This window comes from Triticum dicoccoides, chromosome 1B, assembly GCF_002162155.2.
Source record: "Triticum dicoccoides isolate Atlit2015 ecotype Zavitan chromosome 1B, WEW_v2.0, whole genome shotgun sequence".
In the NCBI taxonomy this organism is placed as follows: domain Eukaryota; kingdom Viridiplantae; phylum Streptophyta; class Magnoliopsida; order Poales; family Poaceae; genus Triticum; species Triticum dicoccoides.
In genome coordinates, this window is record NC_041381.1 from 516,885,930 (window position 1) to 516,895,749 (window position 9,820).

Below are 9,820 nucleotides of genomic sequence, written 5' to 3' on the forward strand. Positions count from 1 at the left end.
TAAAAGTTGTTGAGAGTTTGCAAACATAGTTTGGGTCATCGTCGCAATTAATAGGAAGTAATAAAGAAAGAGAGGTTTTCACATATAAATATACTATCTTGGACATCTTTTATGATTGTGAGCACTCATTAAAGTATGACATGCTGAAGAGTTGAGGTTGGACAAGGAAGACAATGTAATGGGTTATGTTTTCTCGCATCTTACTTAAAGTATATTGTCATGGATCATCCAACATGTTGAGCTTGCCTTTCCCCCTCATGCTAGCCAAATTCCTTGCACCAAGTAGAGATACTAATTGTGCTTCCAAATATCCTTAAACCCAGTTTTGCCATGAAAGTCCACCATATCTACCTATGGATTGAGTAAGATCCTTCAAGTAAGTCGTCATGTTGCATGCAATAAAAATTGCTCTCTAAATATGTATGACTTATTAGTGTGGAGAAAATAAGCTTTATATGATCTTGTGATATGGAAGAAATAAAAGAGATGGACTACACAATAAAGGTTCATATCACAAGTGGCAATATAAAGTGACATTCTTTTGCATTAAGATTTCGTGCATCCAACCATAAAAGCACATGACAACCTCTGCTTCCCTCTGCGAAGGGCCTATCTTCTACTTCTGTCTTTTACATTATGCAAGAGTCAAGGTGATCTTCACCTTTCCTTTTTATATTTTATACTTTGGCAAGCACCTCGTGTTGGAAAGATCCTGATATATATATATATATCCAATTGGATGTAAGTTAGCATGAACTATTATTGTTGACATTACCCTTGAGGTAAAAGGTTGGGAGGCAACACTATAAGCCCCTATCTTTCTCTGTGTTCGATTAAAACTCCATAACCATAAATATTGCATGAGTGTTAGCAATTGTGAAAGACTAAATGATAGTTGAGTATGTGGACTTGCTGAAAAGCTCTTATATTGACTCTTTCTGATGTTATGATAAATTGCAATTGCTTCAATGACCGAGATCATAGTTTGTCAGTTCTCGATGAAGTTTCTGATTCATACCTGACATTGTGGATAGATTGTTACTTGTGCATAAGAAATCATATGACAAAATTTATATATGTTGTTGTTATAAGAATGATCATGATGCCCTCATGTCCGTACTTTATTTTGTCGACACCTCTATCTCTAAACATGTGGACATATTTTTCGATATAGGCTTCCGCTTGAGGACAAGCGAGGTCTAAGCTTGGGGGAGTTGATACGTCCATTTTGCATCATGCTTTTATATCGATATTTATTGCATTATGGACTGTTATTAACGTTATGTCACAATACTTATGGCTATTCTCTCTTATTTTACAAGGTTTACATGAAGAGGGAGAATGTCGGCAGCTCAGATTCTGGGCTGGAAAAGGAGCAAATATTAGAGACCTATTCTGCACAGCTCCAAAAGTCCTAAAACTCCACGAAAGTCATTTTTAGAATTAATAATAAATATTGAGCGGGAGAAGTACTAGAGGGGGCCCACACCCTGGCCACGAGGGTGGGGGCACGCCCTAGCCCCCTGGGCGCGCCCCCCGCCTCGTGGGCCACCTGGAAGCCCTCCGGTGCCCATCTTCTGCTATATGAAGTCTTTTACCCTGAAAAAAAATCATAACCAAGCTTACGGGACGAAACTCCGCCGCCACGAGGCGGAACCTTGGCGGAATCAATCTAGGGCTCCGACGGAGCTGTTCTGCTGGGGAAACTTCCCTCCGGGAGGGGGAAATCATCACCATCGTCATCACCATCGATCCTCTCATCGGGAGGGGGTGAATCTCCATCAACATCTTCACCAGCACCATCTCCTCTCAAACCCTAGTTCATCTCTTGTATCCAATCTTTGGACCAAAACCTCAGATTGGTACCTATGGGTTGTTGTAGTGTTGATTACTCCTTGTAGTTGATGCTAGTTGGTTTATTTTGTGGAAGATCATATGTTCAGATCCTTAATGCATATTAATACCCCTTTGATTATGAACATGAATATGCTTTGTCACTTGTTACTATGGAACATAATCCTTTGAGGGGCTTGTTCGACGGTCACTGGTCGTCTGAAGGATCAGGGTCCGGACGTCCGGTGCCGGTCAGGCGTCCGATGTTTTGGCTCTGGTCAGGACTTGTCAGTCATCCAGTCGGGGTCGGACGTCCGGTCGGTCGGTCGTCCGAAGATCTCCATTCTTCCGATGTTTTGGCTCAGGTGTGTTGGTGTCGGTCGTCCGGGCGCTGGGAGGTGTTGATCGTCCGGTGCTATTTGGATGTCCGGGCGTCGGAGCACGCGCTGGCTGGGACTTGGCTGGCCAGTCGGAGCCTCCACGCGTCGGACGTCCGGGAGACTTCGGTCGTTCGAAGACTGGGAGTTTCGAGAAGTCCTTCTTCTTGTCCATTGAACTTGGTGTCCTTGTCGTCTTGTCCGTTGGATGCAGCTGATCCGTGGCTTCCCTCAAAATACCTGATCACACATAGGGTCTCCGCATGAGGTAGTAGCCATGTCTCATAAGTAGAAAGTGGAAGTTTGGAGAGGAGCGACTTCACCTTATCTTCGATAGCCTTTGCTTGAGCTCTTGTCATTGGTCCAAGTGGTGTCGTGGGAGATGTAGATACATCCATGGGGATGATCGCGGGATGCTCCGCATCATCTCCCCCCCTTGGGAAAGATCTGACCTTGGATTGAAAGCTTCATCACCATGGTATGGCGAGAGGTCTTTGACATTGAAGATGTCTCTCACGTTGTACTTGTCGCTTGGGAGGTCGATCTTGTAATCATTGTTGTTGTAGCATGCTAGCACCTTGAAAGGTCCATCGGCTCGTGGTAGAAGTTTGGACTTGCGTTCGTTGGGGAAGCGTTCCTTGCAAAGGCGTAGCCACACAAGATCTCTGTTGAATGTCATGGGTTGTTTGTTGATGTTGAGCTTGGTCGCGAGTCGTTGTAGTTGGCGCTCGATGGTGTGCCTTGTATCTTCATGCATCTTCTTGAGGTAGCTTGATCGTGCACTCACGTCCATGTTTGTGCACTCTTGTATTGGAAGAGGAATAATGTCCAATGGGGACAACGGATTGAAGCCGTAGACAACCTCGAAGGGGTACTTGCCGGTTGTGGAGTGTCTTGCACGGTTGTGGGCGTACTTGGTGATAGGTAGGCACTCCTCCCACTCCTTGATGTTCCTCTTGATCAACACGCGTAGTAGAGTGGAGAGTGTTCGGTTCATCACCTCCATTTGGCCGTCGGTTTGAGGATGCTATGCCGAAGAGAACAAGAGCTTGATTCCGAGCTTGGCGCATAGAGTCTTCCAAAAGTAGCTCAAGAACTTGACGTCGCGGTCCGAGACAATCGTTTTTGGTACTCCATGGAGGCGCAAGATTTCCCTACAAAAAAGATTTGCAATATGTGAAGCATCGTCTATCTTGTTGCATGGGATAAAATGAGCCATCTTAGAGAATCGGTCTACAACAACAAAAACAGAATCCTTTCCATTTTGAGTTCTAGGCAAGCCAAGTACAAAGTCCATGCTAATGTCTTCCCAAGGTTGATAAGGAATAGGAAGGGGCATGTAAAGACCATGGGATTGAGCTTTTGACTTAGCTTTGCGACATGTAGAGCATCGGTTGGTGAAGCGTGAGATGTCACAGAACATCTTGGGCCAAAAATAGTTCTTGGAGAGCGGAGTGAATGTCTTGTCATGTCTAAAGTGTCCCATGAGTCCGCCTCCATGAGCCTCTTGCAAAAGGAGCAGACGAAGAGAAGACTCGGGAATGCAAAGTTTGTTAGCTCTCATAAGATAATCATCCTTTATGTAATATCGTTCCCAAGATGTATGCGTCAAACACTTAGCATAAGGAATAGAAAAGGTAGGATCATGCGCATACAAGTCTTGGATGTGCTCAAAGCCAATGACATTCAATTCAAGTTTAGTGACTAGCATGCATATGCGGGAAAGAGCATCCACCACTGCATTTTCCTTACCTTTCATGTACTTGATGTCATAAGGAAAAGACTCAATGAATTCACTCCATTTAGCATGACGCTTGTTCAACTTAGTTTCACCCTTTAAGTACTTAATCGTTTCATGATCGGTATGAATGATAAATTCATGAGGGCGAAGATAATGTTCCCATTCACGCAAAACCCGCACTAAAGCATATAGATCTTTGTCATAGATGGGATAATTGAGTTGCACTCCAGAGTTTCTCACTAAAGTATGCTATGGGGCGCTATTCTTGCGTTAACACACCTCCTATGCCATTACCACTAGCGTCACAATGAATTTCAAAAGGTTTGTCAAAGTTGGGTAATGCACGCATGGGAGCATGAGTAAGCAAATTCTTAAGCTCATTAAATGCGGTATCTTGGGATGGTCCCCAAACAAAAGGCGCATTTTTCTTACTCAAGGAATGCAAAGGTGAAGCAATCGCACTAAAATCCTTCACAAATTGACCATAGAAACCGGCTAAACCAAGAAAACTACGCGCTTGTTGCAAGTTGGTTGGTTGGGGCCAAGTTTTAATAGCATTGATCTTAGGTTCATCTACATGAACACCCTTAGAAGACACAACGAAACCCAAGAAAATAAGCTTATCAACACCAAAAAGGCATTTGTCCATATTAGCATAAAGGTGCTCTTTCCTAAGGGCTTGCAACATGGTTCTAAGATGGGTGACATGATCTTTGAGGGATTTGCTAAAGACAAGAATATCATCAAAATAGACCACAACAAATACACCAATATAGGGACGAAGAACAAAGTGCATGACTCACATGAAAGTACCGGGTGCTTCGGATAAACCCATTGGCATAACAATCCATTCATATAAGCCAAATTTGGTCTTAAATGTGGTTTTCCATTCATCACCTTCTTGGATGCGTATTTGATAGTAGCGACTCTTAAGATCAATCTTAGATAAAATGGTGGATCCGCTAAGCTCATCAAGCATGTCATCTAAGCGTGGAATAGGGTAACGATATCTAACGGTGATAGCGTTGATGGGACGACAATCGGAACACATGCGATAAGTACCATCTTTCTTTGGAATAAGAATGACCGGAACGGCACAAGGGCTCAAGATTTCACATACATGACCGTTGTCGATGAGTTGTTGTACTTGCCGTTCGATCTCCTTAGTATCCTCAGGGTTGACACGGTAGGGAGCCTTGTTAGCTAGAGGTGCTTCATGGGTAAGGTCGATTCGATGTTCAATGCCTTGTAGTGGAGGTAGACCCAGAGGTAGCTCGTCGGGGAAAACATCTTGGAATTCCTGCAAAAGAGAAGACAACATGAAAGGTAGATCGTGAGAGGTGTTAGTTTTTGGTGCCTCGTCCTTGCACACAAGGACATAGTGCATAACACTTGATGGGTTCTGACACATTTCTCTCATCTCACTTTTGGGGGCAAATAGGACTACATTTTTCTTGTCGCTCATCGTGAAGGCACTCAATTTTGGCTTGTGGCGCTCACTCTCTTTTGGGTGACACTCTCTCACTCTTTTCTCCATGATGGATGGTGCTTGTCAGTGATCACTTGACTTGGAGACATAGGTCGTAGCACGTACTCCTTTCCTTTCATCTTGAATCTATAGTGATTGGTACGCCCATTGTGGATGACACCTTGGTCAAATTGCCATGGTCGACCAAGAAGGAGGTGGCAAACAGACATAGGGATGACATCACACTCCAAAGTGTCTTCATATGCTCCTATCTTGAAAGAAACTTGCATCATATGCTCGACTTGGATAGTGTCGGAATCGCTTAGCCATTGAACCTTGTAGGGGTGTGGGTGCTTCACCTTGACCAATTGGAGCTAGGAGCATAGTTCTTCACTTGCCAAGTTGTGACAACTCCCTCCATCAATGATGACCTTGACGGACCTTCCATTGATGTCGGCCTTGGTGTAGAAGATGTGGCATCTTTGGTCTTCGTCTTGTTGATGTTGAAGAGTCAAGACTTTGGAGACAACGAGAGCGGGGATCAAATCCTCATCACAAAAGACTTGATCATCTTCATCTCTGTTCACGCACTGGTGCATGGCCACTTGCTCAAGGGCTTCTATCTCCTCTTCCCTCATGGAGTCATAGGTTTCGTTGTCGTTGAGGATCATGGTGCGCTTGTTGGTACACTCAAATGGCTTGTGGCCTCGGTCGCCGCATGTGAAACACTTAATGGAACTTGTCTTGACGGTCTCGTCAGTTGGAGTAGATGATGAAGCGTGCGGCTTGAAGTGGCTTGTACTAGGAGGACGACTTGAGGTTGTCGAAGTTTTCTTGTAACTTAACTTGTCCCCATTGCTTGTAGATGGCTTGGTTGAGGTAGAAGTTGTTGGAGTTGTTGAAGCTTGGGTGTTGGAGAAGCCGTAGCTCTTGGAAGAGTACTAGGCATACTTGAAGTCATCTTGTACTTGGCAGTCCACTTTGGTAGCTTGATGCACGAGCTCAATGAGGTTGTAGTAGGGTTGGAAGTCTGCAATCTTCTTGATAGGATGATTGAGGCCATTCAAGAAACGGGCAATGGTTTCCTCATCATCTTCCGTGACATTGGCTCTTATCATGGCAATCTCTATTTCCTTGTAGTATTCTTCAACGCTCTTTGTTCCTTGCTTGAGGAGTTGGAGTTTCTTGAAGAGATCGCAGTTGTAATAGGTGGGCACAAAGCGTGCACGCATGACATCTTTCATTTCCTCCCACATAGTCTTGGAACTCAAGTGATGCCATAGTGATCTTCTTCTCTTCCTCATAGTTGTGCAAACGAAAGATCTTGTCGACTTTCAGTGCCCATGAAAGGTACTCTTCGGGATCATTGCTTCCATGGAATTTGGGCATGGTGAACTTGAGCTTGCCGTGGCATTGCTCTTCATTGTGATTGGGTCGAGGGTGATGATGATGCCCTTGATGTGGAGGAATGCCAATCTCATATTGCTCTTGGCGTGGAGGATTTTTGTAGTCATCATGCTCTTGATGATATTGAGGTTGTGGAGGAGCTCTCGAGCTTGTGGAGAAGCTTGAGGAACTTGTCATGGATTTGTCACGGCAGATGTCCTAGTGTGAGGACTTAGTCATGAGGCCAACGCATCTATGTGATAGCTTGAGAGGGGTTGATCGGGACGAGAGACGCAGGGCGGATCAACACACAAGACAAGAGTTTAGACAGCTTCGGGCCCCGGGAAACATCATCCGGTAATAGCCCTACATGATGTTTGTGGCTAGGTCTCATTATGATCATGAGGGAGTCGTTGCGTAAGCCGGCTTCACTTTAGTTGTGTATAGCCTTCGAGATTATTTTCCTCCTCTCTTGGGGTGCCCTGCCCCTCCATATATAAGTTGGAGGGGCGGGTTACATGTGGAGTCCTAGTAGGACTAGGACTATTCTATAACAAGCGGAATCGTAGTCTTGCCCCCTTAAGGGAAAACTCCTATTGCCTTTACTCTTAAGCCGGCGCACCATAGCATGAGCCGGCCTTCTGGGCCTTCGGCCTTGTCATCTATTTGACCCGCCCGCCGGGTCTCCAATGAGTTGTAAACCGCCAGGTCCGAGCGAGTCGCCAGTGAGTCACCAAGCTCCAGTCGGGTCATACATCCGGCGGGTTACACTGCGGGGTATATCCCCGACATTAGCCCCCGGTTTAATTTGGATTTATCCATGTTAAACTGATCCTACACAATAAACACAAGAACAAATTTGATAGGTTGTGCTCTGGGTTAAATATTTTCCTGAACCGACACCTGATCACCCTTAAGTCCTTGTCATTTCATCCTGGATGCGTGTCCATGATCTCATAGCAAATCTCCTTTAACAGATATGTTCAAACTTTGCCAATGCAAAAAATCCTGGCTCTTCTTCTGAAAAATCTGGGTGAATAGGCCAGCTTCATAATCAATTTGCTGACATTGGCTCTTGTAGAGAAATATTATACGAAATAATCCATTTGTGGCGGCCTTCAATGCTCTGACTTGACAAAAATATTGGTCTTGAAATATTCAACTAATACTCAACCAGCTTAAAGATGTAGAGCTTCCCGATTTATGATTGCCAAAATTGTTGGGTTATAAACAAATGATGTCGGGTCATGTAATTGTTGCTGATGCCGGGTTAATCTTATGGTGATGCCGAGTCATAAAATTTGCATATTTCTCAGATAATAATATAATACCTGATTTGCTCAAAACTGAGAATTTGAAGTTATTCCTCCCTTGTATGCATATCACCTGTAGCCCCCAAGTCTTAAGAAGGGAGCATAGTAATAGCTTAAGACTTGCTTCAATATAAATGTTGCAACCTTGAAGAAATCCAGGTTGTTCATTTCAGTCACTGGTCAAAACTGAATATTCCACATATGTAGCCCCCAAGTGTCGAGTTATCATGCTTGCAACAACCTGGGACATGTAATTGCCTTATGCTCATAAAAACTTCAACAAGTGTAGCCCCCAAGGGCCGGGACATGTAACCTGCGACACGACTATTTATTCCATTGCAGAATAAATCATATCAATTGATAAAATAATAGCCATTGCGCTGAAGCGACTTTGAAAACCTCAATCATAATACTGGTTATTGACTTTGAAAAATCCAGCCATGTTGGCTATTCAAGATTTGAGTAATATAACCCGGTATGAAAACCTTAATCATTCAATATCATCATGAAAATCCAGCCAATTTTGGCTATTAAAGATTTGAATACCTCATCGGTTGACAAGTAAATCCGGAGTTTAAATACCCGGCGGCTCTTGGCCGATAGCGACTTAATGCGCATTCATTGTAAACCAGAATTTTTGTAACCCGGCAGTTTATAGCCTTTGTGAAAATCAATAATTGATAACCCTTTTGAAACACCAATTTCAATTTTTGATGATGGGCTTGAACTTAATAATTTATGTAAGTCATAGCTCTGCAAATCCTGCAGAGTTAAAACAAATATGCCCTGGCGACTTAGCGTCAAAAGAGAGGGCGAGTAACAACCCCAAACATAATATAATCTTATGCAATTATGGAAAAGATTAGCATCAACGCCATTCAAGCTTAAACACACTAGCGACTTAAAGTCAAAAGCCAGGGCGGGTTGTCAAACCTCGCATATTCATATTGCCAGGAAAACATACCTGTAGGATTGATTTATACTGTCGGCTTACATTGCCATCCCAGTGAAGGTAATAATCCAATGATTTATAAGTGCATGATTCCAATGGCGCAATCCAAAATATACTGGCGACTTAACGTCCAAAGCCAGGCTAGTTTAATCATAACCTTATATAATCATAACAAAATATCATACATGTGATATTTGCGCACTATGCCAACTTATCATACCTGTGCAGTAAGGATTACAACCCAAAGATTGAGATCTCAATGCCCTGTTCAATTGATTTGTACTGCCGGCTTACAACACCGCATGCAGCAAGGGGTAATATCCCAAAACTTAGAGCACAACGCTTCAAGTATATAAGATCATCATACACTGGCGACTTATAGTCCAAAGCCAGCTCACGAGGGTAGTAAGCTATGTTCTCTTTGGTGAATACACCTATGTTTGAACAGGAAGCCCCCACGTGCTTTGTAATCATGGCGTATGAGCCGGACCAAAAGGGTTATTTCACAGCAATGCTTAATGAGCAGGAAGTCCCCAAGTGGTTTGTGGCATTGAGCTGATCAAAAGGGATATTCACAGTTATGCTTCGAATACGAGCAGGAAGCCCCCAAGTGGTTTGTGGCATTGAGCCAATCAAGAGGGATATCCATAGCTAGGCTTCGTATACGAGCAGGAAGCCCCCAAGTGACCATAAGTTTTGGCATTGCGCCGATCAAGAGGGATATTCACAGTTATGCTTCAAATACTAGCA